The 12,636-nt window shown below is 41.4% G+C and overlaps 1 protein-coding gene across 4 annotated transcripts in view; it reads right to left on the bottom strand.

Annotated features, from left to right (window-relative positions):
- KLHL5 (kelch like family member 5) overlaps positions 1-886 on the bottom strand; it is a 97,275-nt gene extending 96,389 nt beyond the window's left edge. The window contains exon 1 of one of the 4 annotated variants that reach the window (XM_077136623.1): positions 573-886. The gene's annotated coding sequence lies outside the window, so the exon portion shown is untranslated. The remainder of the gene's footprint in view (positions 1-572) is intronic. The other 3 variants (XM_077136621.1, XM_077136620.1, XM_077136622.1) reach the window with 3 other exon arrangements.
- Positions 887-12,636: the final 11,750 nt, after the last annotated feature.

Genomic DNA, 12,636 nt, shown 5'->3' with positions numbered 1-12,636 from the left:
AAAAAAGTTTCAACCAGGCACGCCGGATTTCATTAAAATGCAGACCCTTTTCTGATTCTCCACACGCCAGGAACGAAGCAATGATTAAAAAATAAAAACTTAAAACTTTACGTTATGACAGCCTGCAGTTAACAGTGAGGGGAAAAAAATCCGACAAGGTCTCCAGTTTGCTTTATTAGTAAGAACAGCACGTGAAAGAAGAATTGATTCTCAACAGCAGTCCACTCCCCACCCCCGGCCGGCCTCAACCGCTGCGTCAACTTTGAACAACTCGAGGACGGCCCCGGACGCGGCTCCCGAGCTCTCTCCGCTCCGCCGCAGGGAAGCCGAACCCGGGTTCGAGACCAGGGCGCTCAGCTGGGAGGTCCCTGCCCGGCCCACTCGCTCGGGACAAAGGTGCCTTGGAGCCGCTTCCCCAGAGGGCCGAGTCCGGCGGCCCAGCGAGACTGGGGCCGCCGCGGCTGCGGGAAGGACGCGGGGGCGCGGGAGGGGGCCTGGTCGCGCGGCCCTAACCGGGGCCGGCCGGCCGGCTGCAGCCCCCTTCCTGACGCCGAGCAGGAAGTTGCACTTACCGCGTCGGGCTCCGGAGGCGGCCGGGGGTCACGGCGGGGCGGGGCGACCACGCGGGAGGAGGAGGAGGGTAGGCGGGCGGCGGGGGGCGGCCAGCCGAGGAGAGGGATGCTCGACCCGTCGAGCGCCCCCAACCCCTTCCCGGCAGCCTCACCCCCGGCGCCGACCGGCCCGGAGCGGGCCACTCCCCCTCCGTCTGGCTGCACCCAGGCCGGGGGTTCGAACTCCTGAAGTAGCCCCGGAGGGGGCGGGCAGGCCAGTGGGTGGGGGGCCAGGGACCGACTGGCTCCCTCTCCTGTCCCGGCCCGGCGCGAGCGACTGTCCGCCCCGCCCCCTCCCGCCAGGCCCCGCCCCCTCCCGCCAGGCCCCGCCCCGCCCCCTCCCGCCAGGCCCCGCCCCCTCCTGGCCGGGCCGCGTGCCAAGGCCCACCGCCGCGGCACGCTGGTTGGCGGTTTCTGAGCCCCCCAGTGCGTTCAGCGCCTTCCAGGCCCGAGCCGGCGGGCCCAGGGCGGGGGTGAGGCGGTGGATTGGGCTAGGGTGAGGGCGCGGGTTACTGCTAGGGCTGCGAGTGTAGATAGTGGAGGGAGCGGGACGTCAGTCTGGGCGGGGCTCTGGGGAGCAGGGGCGGGGCACAGGGACTTGAAGAAGATACCGTGTGTTTCTGGCCCCTTGAAACTGGGATGGGGGAATTCCTGGGGGTGGAAATTTAGGAAGAGGTCCCTCTGCAGGACTGGAAGACGCTCAGTGAACGGGCCTGTGGTTTTGACTCCTTGGAGAACAGAGACTGTTATCCTAGAGTTTTGAGTGCACTCACGCAAGGGCTGCCTCTCTTCTCCAATCCTTTCCAACCTTCCCTTTACAATGATTTGGTAATTATTGTGGGTTTGAGCCATAGCAGCTATGATCGACACGGTGCCTATAATCATTGCTTTTCCAATGGTGGGATAATAGGGCTCTGATAAAAGTATGACTCTTCCAAATGTGTATTATACTCCTATATGCTGAGAATAACAGTAATAAAGCCAACGTCTAAACACCTATCTAGACTGCTTTACATATCTTAATTCATAATCAGGTTTGAGCAACATAGTCATGATTTCTGTCCTCTTGGAGCTCATGGTGGATGAGGGAGCAAAAGGGTTTCCTTACTTTTACTCAGAGTAATGTATAAGCGAAATTTCACCTGTTCTTCTTATTTTCTTATTCAATATTTGTGACTCTGACCTAGCTGTTTGCGTGGTGGTTGAACATGATAGTTTCCTCCTAAATTGCATTTGCCCAGAAGATCTAAAGTATGTTTCTAGAAAGGAAATCCAATAGGAGCAAGGGGTCCAGAAGAGTGGTGGATAAGACACTAGCAGAATAACAACCAGATGGTGCCAGCAGCCTTGGATGGTTGTGGTATCCAATTAGGTGTGTTTGATACACTCCCACTTGGGGAAGTGGTTAGAAAAAGCAATATAATGTAAAACAATGAAGCACTGCCAGGGACTGCTAGTTCATATGGAAGTGAATGGACTGATTTAATATGCTACAGTCAGAAAAGAGATGAATCACAAATCCTACACTGAGGGTCCCAACCACAAAGGCACAGGATACATTTTTATTGGAGATAACTTGGAAGAGACTTTTACCCCTTTGCAATCAAAACTTCAAACATAGATTTAAAAAAAAGTTTCAGTAGCATTGTCTCTTAAGAGCAGTAAACAGTGTGTAAACCCACATATAGCTTGAGCTTTTAGAATCTGGTACTATTCAGCCCTCATTTGATTTTTCAGTGTTAACATCTCTGCGTATTTACATCAAAACATTCTTCTCATAGTTATTGTTTCCCTCTCACGGTTGTTTGTTGTTCCATTTTGGAGATATAACTCAGCATTTTTCTTCTGGGTTCATATGAGAAAGACTAGAAAAGTGTCACAAATTATTTGCAGTAAAAAAGATGAATCCTAATCTAAGAAATAGGAATTCCCACATACCATCTCCTTTTTTTCTTCTAACATTCCAACATTGTTTTACCCTGAAATGTATTCCCTTTGTTTTACAAATCTGCATTTTCAGTTTATTTACTCCACCACCCCCATAAAATCAAGTTAAATAAAGCATCCCTTGGTGATCTGGCTCCCTCCTGCTGACCTTGGCTCATATTGTGTTTGCTTCTCCTCCACACTGGATTCCTTCCTTTTCTGCCAAAACAAAACATTTGCCAGTGAAGCCTGCACATGTCTCTCTCTGCCTGGAAGGCTCTAGACTATTCACTGAGCTGGCTCCCTCTTCCTTCGCTTTTCCTGACTACCCTAGGTAAATCTGAAAACCCCCCACTCTTACGCCCCCCCCCCCCAACGCACACAGTGCACTCTTTATCCCCTCACTTCTCAGCAAGTAGCACCACCTGACATAGATCTATTTAGTTGTCTCTCCATTTCCACTGAAATGTAAGCTTTATGAGAGCAGAACCTTGTCTGTTTTGTCTGTTACATCTCCAGTATGTATTACAGTGTCTGTTGCATAGCAGATACTTAATACATTTTTTTAATGAAAGAATGACTCCATGTAGAAAAGACAGCTTGTATTCTTTTTTGTAATGGCTGAAGAAATTTTATTCATGTTATCTTGTAAGTGAATCGTATAACCTAGACGTTTTAATAAAAAGGACTAAAATACAGCCCAGTTTTACCCTACTTTGTTCCATGAAGTTCAGCTCCAATTCTTACTGGTATTACTCTTGCATCTCCAGGATAATTGTTTCCCTTTTAACTTGGCTCAAATACAGACCAAAAAGAAAAACAAAATTTCCTTGGTTCCTTTGCCAGTTTGAATCTACTATGTACTCCAGAAAAGCCATGTTTTAATCCTGATCAAATCTTGCGGGAGCAGCAGTTCCTTTTAATCCTAGTTCAATATTGTAGGGCAGAAACATTGAGTAAATTATCTCCACAGAGATGAGACACACCCAGTTGTGGGTGTGACCTTTTGAGTAGATGGATATGTAACTATGCCCTTTCATGATAGGTCTTGATTAGTTTACTGGAGTCCTTGTAATGAAATGAAATGAAATGAAAAGAGGAAACATTTGGAGAGAGTTTAGAAGTGACAGAGCTGACAGAAACTTCAGAGCAGAGCTGACACAGATGTCAACACTTGGAGTACAGATATATGGATGTTTGGAGATGCTTGGCGCCCAGCTGACTTCGTCATGAGATGTTAAGCAAGCTGGAACCTGGAAAGAGCCAAGGGAAATGAAGAGATGAAAGCCAGCCCTGGAGAAGTAAGTGAGGAACCCTCACAGGAACAGAGGCTGAAAGTAGTGGAGTCCAGGAGCAAGGGCCCAGCAGATGCCAGCCACATGACTGTCCAGCTGACAGAAGTGTTTTGACCCATTGACCTTCCTTGAATTAAAGTATCTTTCCCTGGATGCCTTAGTTTGGACAATCTTGTAGGCTTGGAACTGTAAACTTGTAACTTATTAAATCCCCCTTTTTAAAAGCCGTTCTCATTCTGGTATATCTCATTTTGGCAGCTTGCAAACTAACACATTTCCCTTTACCACAGCCAAGTAAAACTAGAATTTTCAAAATGAACTTTCAAATCTAAAGGAGAATAAAATGAAATTAGGAAAATATAAGCAAAGCCAATAACTTCATTCATTTATTCAGCTGCTATTCTTTCAAGAACAAACTTCAATCCCCAAATGGGAGTGACACGTTTTCGGGAAAGCTGTCGAGTTTTCTTCTCTCTTGGTTTCCTTTCTTTTCTACATGGTAAAGCTTAAAGTCCCACTTACACTTCTCCTCAATTCTTACTTCTGGTCAGGACGTGGCTTAGGCATGGTCAAATTGTAGGACGGTGGTGAGTGACACAGTGTATGAACTCCTAAAGGTGAGGCTCACTTTGCACCTGAAGAAAAGGTCATTATAAGCCCACTGTCAGGCCACCACTTCCATCACCAGAGTATTCGTGTAAGAACAGCCCCCACCACACCACACCCCCACTCCCCAGTACAGAGGTGTGGGAAAGGAATGTGCATTCTTTCATGCACATATTTCCATTCACCCATTCATAAGTAAGGTTTCCAAAATCAGGCCATGCTCTCTGACTGGAAAAAAATGGTCTTTGTAATGCAGGCTTTAAACAGCTCTCACTAGCCTCCCTGACCTTTCTTAAGCTACAAACCTAATTCTGTTCATTCTCCAGGACTCTGCTTTTCATGCTTCGGTGACCATCACCTTGAACATAAATTTCAAACACTGTAGCATGGTTGTAAGATCCTTCATAATCTAACTCTTCTCTACCTCTCCAGCCCTGTGCACATTTAGAACTGCTTGCAGTTTTCAGAATATATCGTTTCTTCCACATCTATGTCTTTACATATGTTTCTGCCATCTGGAGTGCCTTTCCTGTTCAATCTTTGCTTGCTTACGTCCTTCAAGATTCAACTCAAGGGCCATCTCATCTAGCAAACTTTGTCCTGATCTTTCCGACCTGAAAATGTTTGCCCTCTGCACTCCCATAGTACCTTGAGTGCCCCTCTGTCGTAGCAGTTACCAGATGTATCGTGAACATTAGTTTTCTCGCATGCTCTCTGTCTACGTGAGAGGTTTCGATGGCAAGCACTCATAAATATTTGCTGCATGAATGAGTGACTGAATTAATGAAAAAATGCCCTTGCCCTATGAAGCTTTGAGAAACAGCACCTTAGATTGTGGTCATTCCTTCCTTGAGCCTTATAACATATATAGATAAGAATTTTTCCCTTAATTTATGGTGTTATACTAACAGTTTCATGAAGCTTTAAAAGTCCTTAGTTCAGGGTTTCATAAATTTACAAAGAGCAAGGAAATGAACACAAAGTACTTGTATTTTATTTCCATGCATTACAAAATATCTTTCAGCATCTTGATATTCTTACATTACCTTTTTAAAAATAATAGTTGCAGTACTATTAGTAGATATTGATGTCCCATGCTTTTTAAAATGTTCCAGAATGTATCTTTTATTTGATATATTACTTCCTGATTCATTGTTCAACAAACAGGAACCACCCAGTCCGGATTCTTTCTTTTTTTTTTTCCCACCCTCAATGGTTTCTTTTCTGATTTTGATTTTTTTTTCAAAGGTTTCTTTTTGAATGTTCTCAGAGAACAAGTTCATAACTGCTATACAAAGCTGAGTATTTAGGCTTGTTCCGTTGCTGATGGTTTGTTTATAGAATATTCATTTAGCAACATGTAACAAATAACCTGAAGAAGCCTAGAGCATGTAAGACTGGTATTTGTAGAGAATGAACAAAGATGAAACAGACAGATATGTGCACCACAAAGTTCTTATCAGTCATCATGCTTCCTCTTTCTCTGCCATTTTGTATTTTTAAAAGGACATATCCTTCTGTGTTCACACTTGCATTCTATATTCAGTAACTATACTTAGCACAGAATTCTTAGGCAAAGATCTGACTGAGTAATAAGCAGCTGACCTGAGATACAAAAAACAGCGGGTGAACAGAAGGTGGCACGTACTATACACTTTCCAAAACATTCACAAATGCAGCGGTCTGAGAATACAAGGGAGAATATAAGGTTCATTTCATTTTCTCTGCTCTCCACACTGGTCCCTTCCCCCACCGCCTCCAGAAAAAAATTATTCATATTTACAAGATCTCACATCTTGCAGCCTGTTCTTTAGATCTGAGATGAAACCTATTGAACCTAATACTTTCAGAATCTGAGCAATTAATTTTGCTGTTTCCTATGAGTCAAAGGCTGTTATATTCTAGCATCATGAAGATTGTTTTGATTGTGCTTTTCTGTCTCTTTATAACTATAATAAACAAGACAGTGCATTTCAATGTGAGATTTGTTGCCAGAAACTTTGTTCCCAGAGGCTGAAATACTACAGGGTGTCTAGGAATCCATTCCATGGTGGTTTTCCCTTCTTGCCTCCTCTCTGTGATGCATTTTGGCTGGGCAGACTTGCCTGCCCCACACCTTCTAAGGCAAGCAGCCCCTACGGGTTGTTTCCTGCATATGGTGCTATCTAATGCCGTGTGTTTTGTCAGTGAAGACAAACTCTGCCGTTCACCCCACACGTGGTTGGGGCAGGGACGGTGCCAACAAAACGGGCGTATATGAACTGGCCTAGAGAAAGCCAGCCATCTCCAAGGAGATGTGAGTCAAACGGTGGACTCTGCCAGTCCCAAACATTCTAAATATGGTGGTGGCACAGGATAGCAGCCAGACCCACTGGGGAAGAAATAAACTAGGTGAACAAAGAGAAAGCAGGTCAGTGAACCACAGCCTGTGGTCTGAGCAATGCCGAGTAGCTTCCCTTGCTCTTTGAGGTACTGGCTTCCCCGCTCACAGTTGAACCTGAGTACAGGATGACTTCCCTGTGCCCTCATGCCCTGGGGCTTCTTTGCAAAAATCTCACCACAGCTGCTGAAGGTGAATAGCAGGTGGGGTAGTGTTGCAATCATCTCCTGCCCAGGGAATCTTCTGCCCCAAGGCTTTCTCCTCAATTAAATTCAGACTGTCGCCCAGGGGAAAGCCGCCAGCCTCAGAAATGGCTCCTCAGTCCCTTTCTTAATAATCTCTTCTAAAACAGGCTTTGTGTGGGGAAAAAGAAAGAGATGTTTATTGAGTTATAATTTACATATAGTAAAACCCACCCTTTTTAGTGTACATTTCTGAACTTTGACTAATGCATACAGTTGTGTAACCACTATCATAATCAAAATATAGAATATTTCCATCATCCTAAAAATTCCCTTGTGCCGTTTGAAGTCAACGCCTCCTTCTACCTCCAGCCTCTGGCAACCACAGATCTGTTTTCTGTCACTGTGGTTTTGCCTTTCTCAACTGTCAAATAAATGGAATCATACAAAGCCTTCATTAACATCCCTATTTAACCAACATGCGCCCTGCCCAGCTCTCTCCTAACATGTCTCAGCCTCATACTATGCCTTATTTTTTTTTCAGAACACTTAATATTATCTGAAAATAACTTATTATCGTTATTTACTTGATTAATTGTCTCTCATTCAAAGTACATCGCCCACTAGAACGTGAAGGCAAAGACTGCCCCACATTTGCTTCTGTATCTCCAGGTTTCAGAACATTGCCTGATGTTTAAAGTCTTCAGTAAATATTTGTTGAATGAATCGCAAAATGAATGAAGAGATGGGAATTTTGCGGAACCTTCTCTTCTCCATCAGGCAGATGCCACTAATAAGAGATTACTCCCCTCTCCTAAATGTGTTAATCCAAGTACTGATGTGTTGCCAAAGTAAATAGCTTATCTGCACAATTAGAAGTAATTAGGCTGATCCAGATTATGAATTGGTTTTTAAGTTCATTGGCTGGATGATTAGATTACCTGGAATAGAACTGGTCTGAAGTGACTAAAAGGGAAATAATGATGTAACTGTCTCACAGGGTTATTATGAGGATTAAATAGTTTGAGTAAGTGAAGTGCTTGGCACAGTGATTCTCATCTGGCAGCAGGGAACATCTGGCAATGTCTGGAAACATTTTTGGTTGTCACAAGTTGGGGAGGGGTTGATACTGGCACCTAGTGAGTAGAGGCCAGAGGTGTTACTACCCATTCTTTGCAGAGATCCCCCTACAAAAAATTATCCAGCCAAAAATGTAAATACCGCAAGCAGTTGATAAATCCCAGGTAAGAACAGAGCCTGGCACATTGTAAGAGCTATAACTGTGCTTGCTTTTATTATCGTTTTGCGGTGTTAAGTGAACTTCTTGACAAATGTCACTCAGCCTGAGTTGCAACAAAGTTGGGTGGCAGTATCGCACAGTGATTGAAGGCATTTAGTCTTTAGTCAGACCTTCTGGGTTTAAACCCTAGCTTTACCCTTTATTAACTATGTGACTTTGAGCAAGTTGCTTGATTTCTCTATAGCTCATTTCCTTTGCCTCTAAAATTGGAATCTTTTTTTCTTCTTTTATTAATTTTTAAATTAAATATATATATAACAAACTAACACAAGCATTCTTAACTTATGATATTCTGTTCTACATATAAAATCAGTAATTCATATCATCACATAGTTACATATTCATCATCACGATCATTTCTAGAATATTTGCATCAATTCAGAAAAGAAATAAAAAGAAAACAGAAAAAAATTCATACATACCATACCCCTTACCCCTCCCTTTCATTGATCACTAGCATTTCAGTCTAAATTTATCTTAACATTTGTTTCCCCACTATTTCTTTTTATTCCATATGTTTTATTCATCTGTTGATAAGGTAGATAAAAGGAGCATCAGACACAAGGTTTTCACAATCATAAAGTCACATTGTGAAAGCTATATCATTATACAATCATCTTCAAGGTGATTGTATACTGGAACACAGCTCTACATTTTCAGGCAGTTCCCTCCAGTCTCTCCGTTACACCTTGACTAACAAGGTGATATCTATTTAATGCGTAAGAATAACCTCCAGGATAACCTCTCGACTCTGTTTGGAATCTCTCAGCCATTGAAGCTTTATTTTGTCTCATTTCACTCTTCCCCCTTTTGGTTGAGAAGGTTTTCTCAATCCCTTGATGCTGAATCTCAGCTCATTCTAGGATTTCTGTCCCACGTTGCCAGGAAGGTCCATACCCTGGGAGTCATGTCCCACATAGACAGGGGAAGGGCAGTGGGTTTGCTTGTTGTGTTGGCTGGAGAGAGAGGCCACATCTGAGCAACAAAAGAGGTTCTCTTGGGGGGGTACTCTTAGGCCTAATTTTAAGTAAGCTTGACCTATCCTTTGTGGGGTTAAATTTCATATGAACAAACCCCAAGATTGGGGGCTCAGCCTACAGCTTTGGTTGTCCCCATTGCTTGTGATAATATCAAGAATTCAACTTGGGGAAGTTGAATTTTCCCCCTTTCTCACCATTCCCCGAAGGTTACTTTGCAAATACTTTTTTATTCACTGTTCCAATCACTCTGGGATTTATCGGGGCATCACTTTGAACAAACCAACAAAATCTCATGCCCTACTTAAGGTTCCATGTTCTTATGGTGTTCAATTAAGCTGTCTACATAAGTTATATTGAAAATGCACTAGTCAAAATATAAATTTTGCACCAAATAAACATAAAATTGGAATCTTGATAGTAACTTCCTCTAAGAGTTGCTGGGGGTTTGAATAAGATAATCCATGTAAAGCATTCAACACTAGGCAGTAGCACATAGTAAATGCTCAGTAAATGTTCCCTAACGTTGATGTATGTATTGATTCCCAAAAGACATTTCTACAGAATATAATGAAGGGCTTAGTGGTGGTTTCCATTAGAAAAAAGAAAAATAAAACATACTGATCATAAATATATTGATTCATAAGTAAATATGTCATGTGATAACATATAGCTACAATTTAACAAAAGTTAAATTGAAGCCATCATTTTAAAAGCTATTATTTATCATTAAAAAAAAAACAAACATGTTGCTCTTGCTTTCTTGGTAGAGAAGATCCTTGAAATAAAGGATGCCCTCATTTTTAAAACTTTGTACCTAGCACAAAAAGGGCAATTGTTAAAGAGTTTCAGTCTTGATTATAAGTATAAACACATTAAAGTACTTTAAGAACTTGGGTCTCAGGTATGGGATATAAGCTGAGGAAAGTTAAACACTAATTTAGTAGTAGTAACCTCTTTTGCTTTAGATTTATTAATCTTTTATTCTTTCATTGAGATCAGAGGGAGAAGGACACGTTGAGTGAGTAATTGCAGACCTGAAGCCCTCAGCAGTTTCTAGATTTCCCTTTTATAATCTAATATGTGTGAAGATACTTTGGAAATTGCAAAATAAAATATTGAAATGCGGAAATAAAATAAGTTTTCAGAGGTAGATGACCCAGCTTTTTATGTTTGATAGTATGCATTCCAGGCAATCAAAAATAAAATTGCAAGTAAATTTTGTATTTAAGGATAAATTACTTAATAAACTATGAATTATTTGTATAATATCATAAACACGATGGGGATGAATTGTGTTTCTCAGCATATAATTTATATACATAATCTTCCATATTTTGTTCTTTCTCAAAATAATCCCCTACCCATACAAAAATATGCACCATATATAAAATGCAAAGGTGAGCGGGCCATGGTAGCTCTTGTCTGCCATGCTGGAGACCTGGGTTCGATTCCCAGTACCTTCCCATGCGAAAAAAAAAAAAAGCAAAGGCAAAAACCTGGGGAAAATGCTTGCAACGTATATGACAAAAGACACACATTTCACAATAGAGGAAAAAAACTTATAAATCAACAAGAATGATATGACTGTTCCAATAAAAGACATCAATAGGCAATTCACAAGAGAATAAATTCAAATTGCTAGCAAACATGAAAAAGTTCCAACTTACTAGCAAAGACTTGCAAATTAAAACAAGATTTTTTTTTCTTTCAAATTAGCAAAGGTTAAAAGAATAAAATGGGCTAGTCATGAAGTATAGTGATATATGGGCACTCACATACTGTTGGTAGAATGTATGTTGACACAATTTCTCTGGAACAGTTGGCTACTAAATTAAGAACTTCAAAAATCTTCATACGCTCTGTTTCAGTAATTCCAGTCTATAATCATAGATACACACAGAGATTCATATGTTCACACTGTGGGCTATATATAAATTTTTAAAATGACAATAATTGGAGTAAGGTTAAATGACTTATGACCTATCTATAGATCTGTCACTAAAAATAAGTGACTGCTGAGTTTTCAAGTATGAGTGACTCAGAGGTGATGATCGTTATGTAACATTCAACGTAAATATGAGGAAGAGATGGATCCAAGGGCCATCATACACTTAAACATACACTGGGTTTGCCACTACTGAGACCTTCACGTCATGTAAAAAAGCCACAAATAGCATCGTTAAAGAAAGTTTCTTACACACCATTCATTGCCTTTCTACTCCAAGTTGGTTTATGCTTCCATAGAGCTGTTGCTTCAGCTCTATCTTCAAGATGAAATTAAAACATAAAGTCAAGGGTTAGCACAACTGATGTCCATTTATTTGTAAGGCACTATCTCATTTTAAGTTGTATTATCTACAAGAAACTGCAACTTAATTCTTAAACCTTAGTGATTGCTGGTGTTTTTTTCCTAAATATTTTTATTGAGATATCCTCACACACATACAGTTCATCTAAAGTGTGCAATCAATGGCTTACAATGTCATTGCATAGTCATGTATTCATCACCATGATAATTTTTAGAACATTTGCATCACTCCAGAAAAAGAAATAAAAAGAAAAAACTCATACATCCCATACTGTTAGCCGTTCCCTCTCATTGACCACTAATATTTCCATCTACCCAATTTTTTTATCCCTTATCCCCCGCCCACTATTTATTTTTTGTCCTTATTTTTGCTCATCTATCCATACCCTGGATGAAAGGAGCATCTGACACAAGGTATTCACAATCACGCAGTCACATTGTAAAAGATTGCTGATGTTTAGAACAGAAATATTTAATGATATATTTTATTGTATAGCAGTTATGATGATAAAATATTTTAGTGGTTGAATTATGACAGTCAGAAAAACAAGATATATTGGACCTTTAATTTTAACCCTTGACATTGAATCTTGGAGAATTTAACCTTGGGGATATTTGGAAGTAATTACTTGCTATTGATCTTCTAACACTTCAAGCAGTTAGTAACTGAAGGTAGAATGATCAAAAGTAATTGTAAAAATTGGGTTAGTAACATAATAGACTAACTGAAAACAACAAGTGATTCCAGAAATATCCGAGGGTATACCATGATTTTATCATGGATTTTTTAACTCAGATATGACACACTGCTGTCCAGCAAGTGGACTAGAGGTGAATGTCTGAGGGCATACCATCTTTAGAACAGCGAGGCTGTAGCCTGGGACTTGGAGTGCCTGAGCTGGCCTCCCAACAGCCACCCTCTGCACATCACCAGAATCACCAGCTGCAGAACTCAGGAGTCAGCCCATCACAGGCAAAGGGCCCATGCAGCTGCTAGAGAACTTTGTCTTTCAAGTGCCCAAGAATAGTATCCCCAGATCCAGGCCAG

The sequence above is a fragment of the Tamandua tetradactyla genome, chromosome 19, assembly GCF_023851605.1.
Source record: "Tamandua tetradactyla isolate mTamTet1 chromosome 19, mTamTet1.pri, whole genome shotgun sequence".
Taxonomy (NCBI): domain Eukaryota; kingdom Metazoa; phylum Chordata; class Mammalia; order Pilosa; family Myrmecophagidae; genus Tamandua; species Tamandua tetradactyla.
Note: the sequence above shows the minus strand (reverse complement) of the source record. Positions and strands in the feature narration are given on the sequence as shown.